General features: G+C 40.3%; 1 pseudogene; it reads left to right on the top strand.

The window, feature by feature from the left end:
* Positions 1–488: 488 nt before the first annotated feature.
* On the top strand, positions 489–2349 carry LOC119543410 (annotated as a pseudogene).
* The last annotated feature ends 6847 nt before the right edge of the window (positions 2350–9196 follow it).

The raw sequence follows: 9196 nt of genomic DNA, 5'->3' as shown, positions 1-9196 counted from the left end.
ATCCAAAAACAGGCAAAGGAGGAAATAATTAGTAACAAAGATCCTGAAAAGTTGGAGTTTTCTGAGAGTGCACAGAATTAACTTGAAGTGGTCAAGTACTAATGCTATAAATAGAACTCTCATCTGTATAAAATTTTTGCCTTGTCTGTTAGAACCATCCTGATTTATCAAATTCCTGCACTGACAAATCTTTGTCAATCTTTACTCTTGAGTCAAAGAAGACAAAAAATAAATAATAAATAAAGGCTTTGGAAAATCCCATGCTTGAAAAGCATTTTCCTGCCTCTTCAAAAAAATTTCTGAAACCAAGAGTCCCTTGGGCTCCCTCCCATACTTGTGCTGTAATAAATTCAAATCAAACATGAAGAGCAGAGGGGAAGTAGAGACAGCTCCTCTCTGCCCAAAAACTGAGTGAGCCTTTTCTCTGATGCCCAGTGCTCTTCTCCAGTGAAGAATTAAAATGTTTGCTCTCCTGTGCCTCCTCCAAGATGGCCAGTGGCAGTGGGGGTGAGGGGATTTCAGAGCCTGTGCTCTGGAGTGAAGTGAACGTTATGGCCAGAACAGTGACTTCACTGACTTTCTCAAGACTGTCAACAAGATACTACAGATCAACAAGGATGATATAACTGCCTTGTAAAGTGGTATGCTTTATCCAGAATGAAAGTTTCAAGGAAGCCTTGCATGTCCTCAATACTCACACCAAAGTTTAAGCCAATAACTCTTTCCTTTGAGAAGGCATATTATAAGTGCAGGCTGAACAGCAATGGAAATGCCTTGAAGGCAATAGAAGTTTCCAGCAACCAGACAGACAAAGTAAAGAAGTTTTATGGACAAGTATTATACAGGTTGGAATGCTAAAATGAATGCTTAGCTGTGTACAGAGATCTTACCCACAACTCCCAAGATTATTATGATGAGGAGAGAAAAATAAACCTTTCAGTAGTGTTGTAGCTCAAAGCAATTGGAAAAAGGTGGTTCCAGAGAACTCGGGCCTTCAGGAAAGCACACATAAACTGTGCTACAATGCTGTGTCTGCATTGATAGGATAAGGTCAGCTGAACCAGGCAATGAGAATCTACAAAAAGCTGAAGATCTTTGCCGCCATTCATTATCAGAAGATGCTGATGGAACTGAGGAAGACACAAGGCAGAACTGGCCATCATGCATGGTTATATGGCCTGTATTCTGCAACTTCAGGGTCATACAGCAGAAGCTTTGCAACTTTACAACAAAACTAAAGCCACCAACTGTGGATTGCTAGCTGTAACTGCAAATAATATCATTCCCATTAACAAAGACTAAAATGTCTTTGACTCCAAGAAAGTGAAATTGACCAATTCAGAGGAAGTAGAATTTAGGCATTCCAAGAAACAACTGCAAGCTATAGAATTTAACAAAGCTTTACCTGCTATGTAAACCAGGCAGAGCAATGCTGTAAAATATCCACCAGCCTACAGTCCCAAAGTCCTGAGAATCTACTGCCTGTCTTAACCCAAGCTGCCCAGTTCTACCATGAAAAACAGCATATAAAAGCAATAGAGCTGCTTAAGGAATACTCAGATCAGCACCCAGAAAATGCAGCTGAAATTAACAGAAGCATAGAGGAGTTAAAACATAAACCAGCATGGTATCTGCATAAGTGACCATAAATGACAGTACCACTTTAGTCTTCACACAAGCTATCCAATGGTATTAAAACCATCAGCCCAAATCTCCTGCTCATTTGTTCTTGATAAGAGAAGCTGTAAACTTCAAACTCAATTAAAGGCAGAAGGAGGAGGAAATCAGTGACCTAGAACAACTGTGGAAAAAAAATCCAAAAGCCTATTTCTGCTTACTCACTTGCAGATAAAAAGAAAGCAAAAGTTCTTAGTAAACACTTACCCTGGTTGCATAGTCTGTCTCTAAAAGTAGATGTTGAGGCTCTTGAAAATTCTCCTGGTACTACGTATGTTCAGAAGAAGGGTGGAAAAGTTGCTGGAGGTAATCAACGAAAGGAACAAGAGCAGAGAGATCTGAAAAAGAAGGGAAAACCCTCTAAGAATTATGACCCAAAAGTTACCCCATATCCAGAAAGATGGTTACCAATGAGAGAACATCCTTACTGCCAAGGAAGAAAGAAGAGTAAAAAGAAGGATCGGTTGGAAAAAGGGCAACTACAGGAGCTTCATCTGAACTGTATGCCAGTTAAACTGTGAGCTGTCCCCCCACCTCCCCAAGACCTGGCACAGCAACAGTATCTGCCTCTACAAGTAATAACGTACCCCAAGACATCAGAAACCTGCAGGGGCTCCAGCAACAAAAGAGAAACAGCAGAAAAAGAAGAAAGACGGAAAAGGTGACTGGTGATGAGAACATTCTAGTTGCAGGCCATATTTAAACTAGTCTCAGTGACACTAGGAATATGATAAAGATAGCACAGCAAGGAGAACAGAGCTGCTGCTCCCTATCCCCCCATTTTCATAAAACTCTTCCCTTGTTTTCAAATTGGAAAACATCTTTCTCAAACTTGATGCCTAGTGAGACTTGGCCTACTTGTACCAACCAGCTTTGCACAGATTAGGAGGACTCAAAATAATTGGGCATTTCCTCACCTTGATATCTGGTGAATTTTTCCTCTTTGTGTGCTAATCTGGTCTTTTTTTTCAGTTTCATAAACAAGTCATGTTATCTAAAGTTTTCCTGGGATTTAAAGAGAACCCACTTCTATTTCAGCTGAGTCTAAAGGTACTTGCTCATATTCAAATCCCACTTAAATTATGTCTTGGGAGACCTTAGGAGACCCGAAGTAGAATCCTCTGAGCATTCCAAATATCTACTTAGAGATATCATGTAATTAAAAGGGATCTTTATTAATTAAAAAAAAATTTTGCTCCTCTTAATTGAGGCTTCACAGACCCCTACCTCATGCCCCTGCTTTCAAATGATGGCAAGCAGCAGGACTTAGGCTTTCTTCTCTTTTTCCTTCCTGTTACTCCTTTCTCTAATCTAAGACAGGAAAGGAAAGAATAAAGGAGGGAGGAAGAGAGAAAGGTAAGGTCATTCAATGCTTCACTTCTCCAGTCATCACACACAGCACTAGGTGATCAACACTGAAAATGCATGTGCACGAGGAAACGTGTCCAGTACCTGACCATGGACCTGATGGGTCATGTGGAAATCCACCATTCTTGGGTTCTGGTGGCAATGGGAATGGCAGGCACCCAAAGCTCCTTTCTATTCTCCTGGTAAGGGTGCACTGGCAGGGGTTAGAGCTGGGGTCTCAAAGGCTGCTGTGGACTGTTCTGACAGACGGCTCCATTGTCCCTGATTGCACATGGAATTGAGGGAAAACAAAGTCAACCAGTACTTCAGGCTTTGCAACAAGAAACAGGGATCCCTCATTCAAACCCATTCCTTTCCCAGGCCTTGCTCCTTTAAAAAGACATTTTCAAATCTTTTAATTCTGTTTTTTCAATTCTGATATTTATCTTCAGGTTTTAAAATAACATAAGTATACTGCTGGTACCTGATTTTTCAGTTTTCAACATTATCACATTGACTTCTTTCTGAGGAAGACAAGGATTTGGCAGCTTTACATCATCACCACTGGCAATCACCATCACAGGTGCATGCACATGCATGAGTACACACACGTCCCTACTCCTGCACCCTCCAAAGTTTATTCTCTCACAATATTTGGTTTAATCAGATCCATATGTCATTATTATGGCATAAACTATAGCTGACCTATAGTTTACTACGATTAAATTTCCTTCTTGAACCATTCTGAGTTACAAATACATGCCTATCAGATTGTCAAAAATTAAAACCACCAATATCAAAGTATTGGTGAAAATGTGGAGCAAATGGAACTCTAACACACTGCTGCCCTTAGTGTAAAAGGCTGTAGTCCTTGTGAAGGGCAATTTTACTGAATCTAGAACAGCAAAAATGCCTCTGTCCTTTACCCACATACCTCTACTTCTAGACTTCTAGGTATACATACCAGAGAAATTCTCACACCTGGGCACAGGGACCACTGGTTTGGATCTGTTATGTACCCCAGAAAAGCCTATGTTCTGTTAATCCCAATCTTGTGGGTACAGAAGTATTGTTGGGTGGGACCTTTGGATTAGGTTGTTTCCATAGAGATGCAACCCCACCCATTCAAGGTGGCTCTTGGTTCTCTTGCTGGAGTTCCCTGTGAGAGGATAAAAGGCAGAGACATCTTGGAGAGAGCTCAGAGAAGCCAAGATATGTAATCCAGAGTTTGCCCCCAGGAGAAGCTAAGAGAAGCTGAGACAGAAGCCCAGAGACATTTGGAGAAAACCATGAAACCAGAAGCTGAACCAGGGAGAGAAGGATCAGCTGAGCCAGCCATGTGCCTTCCCATGTGACAGAGGAACCCCGGATGCCATCAGCCTTTCTTCAAAGAACGTATCATCCTGTTGATGCATAATTGGGACATTTTCATGGCCTTAGAACTGTAATTTTGTGAACTAATAAACCCAAATTGTAGAAGCCAATCCATTTCTGGTATATTGCATTCTGACAGTTTGGCAAACTGAAACAGGGACACATGCACTAAAATATTTATTGTAGCATGGTTTCTAACAAAATAAATTATAAATCACCTAAGTGTCTATTAACAGTAGAATGGATTAACTATTTGTAACAATGATATACTATATAGAAATTAAAATGAATAAACAATATTTACACGTATCAAGGATATATTTTAAAACCAAACGTGAAACGGAAAAAAGTGATTAGATGAGGGATGGAAGGATGAAGGGATGGAGGGACAGACAGGTTACCATGTATATACTTATGAAGGGACAGTATAAAAACAAGCATATAAATGATATACACAAAATTTAGGACCATAGTCTCCTCCAGGAAGGAAGGTGACTAGAATCAGAAGACGTATACAAAGGGTTTCAACTTTAAGTCCAATTTTCTTTCTTAAAAAAATGATGAAACAAGTATGGCTTATGATTTCATAGAGTAGAGGGTTTTTATGCAGGTTTTCTTTATGTTATTCTACTTTTAATAACATTTAATTTTAACAAGTTAAAATTTATGTACTAATTTTTTTGAGAAAGAAAAAGTGAGCTTTTAGGAGCAAATCTTTTATTAAAAATGTTTGTTTGTACCCCCACATCTATGGCCAATTGATTCTTGAGAAGGGTCGTAAATACATGCAGTGGGGAATAAAAAGTCTCTTCAACAAATGTGTTGGGAAAACTGGATGTCCACATGCAGATAATGAGGTTAGACCCCTACTTCACACCATATACAAAAATCAACTCAAAATGGATGAAAAACCTAAATATAAGTGCTCCATGTGGCCAGCCTGCACTTCATTAGAACACAGCATGAGTTCCAAGAGATGGGAAGAAGAGGTTGCCAGGTTCTTAAGGCCCAGGCCAGAAAACTTTCACAGTGAACTGCTGAGCTGGTATAGTGTCCCAAGGTACAAATGTGAGCTCAGGCCCTTAGCACATCTGCTAAGAGGCCTCCTCACTCCTGGTCCTATCTGCCTCCCAGGGAGCCGTGGTGATCAGTGGCAACCATGTGTCTCTGGAGTCACACAGCCATCGGTCCAAATCCTGGCTCCACTTGGGCTGGGTGACTCCAGGAGGTAACTTTCTGCACCTCTGTTTACCCGTCTGTAAAATGAGGATAACACAACAATGAGAGTTGTTGCATGCATTAAATGATAACACCTATAAATGGTGTAGCTCTGTACCCAGTACACAGCCAGCACTCAATAAATATTAACCATTACTGGTCAAGTCTCCATGTCACATGCTGTCATCCTCCACACCTCCTTTATAGCAGTTATCACAATTGCAATCAAGTATTCTTGTAATTATTTATGTGATGTCTGTACCACCACACCCCAGATTATAAGCTCTTCAAGGACAAGAACAATACCTATTTTATTCTTTATATTTATTTTTTCTTTATCTTTAATATCTATCAGGCTGCCATGCACAAGATGACTATATATTGACTAGATGGATAAGGAAAGAATGAGTGAATGTCTCCACTTAAGCAGGGATTCTGGACGTGAATACTAAGTTTCTTTAAAAGTAATGAATGAGAAGCTATGACCTATGACGCTTCTTAAGGGATATATCAATAGTAGTATTCCTTCCACAGACCTAGAAGTTTGCTATGATGAAGAAGAAAGATGGGGAAAAAAAGGAAGAATTATTTCTTTAAAAAAAAGCCTGGCTCTAGAGCAAAAAGAGAAAAAAAAAGAGAAAAGAATATAGCTAACAGTGGCTGGAAACTCAAAAGACCACAGGAGATGCTAATTCACAGATAAAATTTAAACAGCTTTGAAGTGGACCAAATGAGAGAGCATCAGTTTCTAGTCAGTCATCACATCCATTTGCTGTCAGTAAAGCAAAGTGGAAGAAGTTAAGAGGGACCTAAAAAGGTACATTTGAGAAGAAAAAGAATAGCAAGGGAGATCGGTTTATTGGTCTCTGATAAGTAAGGCTGACCTGCCAATCATTCAATTTCTACATCACAACTGCTCCATTGATTAAGAAAAGAAAAAAAATAGAAAATCTAGTGTAAGCCCAAAGGAGGCCCTTGAACTAACAGCATTTGGGTACTAGAGCATTTGGCATAAAATCATGCTCAAAATGAGCTTGGGTCCAAGTGATAACTAGGTTTTTTGTCTTTTGCAGAGAGCCAACAGAGGTCAGGATCCATTAAAAGATCTCCAATTATGAACCTCACAGGCAGGAAGGTGATTAAAATTTCATGACATAGCCCAGCTTGTTGCCATTCAATAGAGCTGCTGTCATCTTCCTGTCAAGGAGAATAAAGAAGTGGGGAATGTTAAAAACAGGGGAAGGGGAAGGAGGAATATTTTTAAGGTAAAATTCTTCATCTGACAAGGTAAGAGAATAAATCAGCCACACAAAGAAAAAGTTCCAAAGTGATTTTACCTTATAATTACTGACTTGGAGTCTGCATGTCAAAATGGTTACTATTTATGGATTTAATAGGGAAAGAAATTCTCAGTATGTGCTGAAACTTCTCATATGCTAAGCCATGACATTCTTATTACTATTCTGCACATTAAAATATCAATGCTTTGCAAAACAATTTTTTAATTAAATGTGCTACCAAAGTTTTCTTTGGTTTGAAAATGATGTATGACAATAAAGTAACAATTTTTCTGTGTGGTTCACACTGGCCGTCTGTGGAATTCTAAAAGGCAACTCCCCATTTTTCTCAGCAGCATCACTAGAGGAAATGAACAGACTCCAGTGTAAGCAGTGCTGCTTGATGGATAACAACCATTTGGCTATATTAGTCATGACTGATATGTTTATCTTTAATAATAATAATAATAATAATGCACCTCATTGCTGTATAGTCATAGCAGAAGTACTGCCTAGGGGACTCCTCACTGGGAAGAAAGGTGGTTTTGCTGTGAGAAGGCCCTAACGACAATGTATGCCAGACTCTGGAGAAGGGCACATGGCATAAAGAGCTAAAGGCAATGGATGTGCGTAGCATCTTTTCACTGGTGAATCTTAAACTATAAATTACATTGATGACATTATAACATGTAACAAATTTGATAGCTTTCCCTCTGTGATCAACTGCCTAAAGGCAATTTACAGTGAAGCGAATCATACAGGCTACACAATGGATCTTTGAAAATCTTGATACTACCTGGTTCCATTGCCACGTTATCACAAAGACAGATCTTAGGGTACCATTTACCTATTGGGAAACAGCACCAGCCAGTCTGGATAGTCCTGGGAGGGGCATTTTCACCCCAAGTGATTCCAGATTACTGCTCCAATCAACAGAGTGCTTCCATTTTCCTCCTTCCTTCCCTCAATCTTTCTCTTCTATCTGTGCCTTGTGCAGTCAGCTATTAGTGACACATATGAGCACTGCATAGGCTCACTAATCATACTTAGGAGGAGCAATTTAGGAAGACCAGTTGAACCCTCAGAAAGAGAGCACAGAGCTATTCAATACAAGCCCTGCCCATCAGTCACCATGGTGGTCACTCTGGCACATATCCAGACCCCCTTCAGTAAAGGACTTGTCCAAGATGCTGGGAGTGCTGCTGCACCAAGGTCATATCCCTTCTCAGAGTGGCTCACATCTAATGACTGATAGATGAGGGAGTAGAAAGGTATTGCTCCCAAGGACGCTCTTCAGTAAACATCTTGCAAGTTAAAATCCATTTCACAGTATGCTCTCTGACTCTACAACACTTGGTACCATAAGCAGTTCCCAAAAAGAGGTGTGAAGATGGGGTTTTGGAGCTGGATCATGGATTACTCCCCGTCCAGCTAGCAAGGAGCCTCTCACCATGAAGCACAGATAGACCCTGGCATTGTGTGGCAGTTCAATTTTTTAAACTTTCAGCAGAGGTCAACTGGGATGATATACTAGTAGAGAGAATATATTACCTGGTGTCTGAGACATATAGGGGAAGGATAACTACTAGGATAATGGAATTAACTGGTTATTGCTGTGCTAGGAGATAGGGAGATAATAAGGACCTGAGAGATTAATTGCCAATTGGAAACTACTAAATGTGAGAGCCAAAGAGCCTCCTTGGTAGCCTACAAAGAGACTCTTGTCCCTACAAGAGGGCAGAGAAAGCTGAGGAACAGACCCAGGACCTAATCGTCAGTGTAAACGCCCACCTGCAAAGAAAGTTAAACTCTCATTCAGTCCTGATCTGCCATGCCAAGATCAGGACCCTGGTTGGGAAAGAATGGGACCCTGGCAATAGGATGAAATATCTGGGTCAATGACCCCTCTTATGGATTGAGTTGTGTCCCCCTAAAAGGATATGTTCATGTCCTAACCCTTAGTCCCATGAATGTGACCCTATCTGGAAACAGGATCTTTGGAGATGTGATTAGTTCAGATGAAGCCAAACTGGATTAGGGTGGGCCCTGATCTAATATGTCTGCCATCCTTATAAAAAAGAGAGAAATAGAAAAAGACAGACACCTGGGAGAAGGCTATGTGAACAAAAAGGCAGAGGCTGCCACAAGCCAAAGAACACCAAGGACTGCAGGTAATTGCCAGAAGCCAGGAAGAAGCAAAGGATTCTCCACCACAGGTTTCAGAAGGAGTATGTCCATGTTGACACTTTATTTCAGACTTCTACCTTCTGGAATTGTGAGACAATAAATTTTTGTCATCTTAT

Source organism: Choloepus didactylus, chromosome 8, assembly GCF_015220235.1.
Source record: "Choloepus didactylus isolate mChoDid1 chromosome 8, mChoDid1.pri, whole genome shotgun sequence".
Classification (NCBI taxonomy): Eukaryota; Metazoa; Chordata; class Mammalia; order Pilosa; family Megalonychidae; genus Choloepus; species Choloepus didactylus.
Note: the sequence above shows the minus strand (reverse complement) of the source record. Positions and strands in the feature narration are given on the sequence as shown.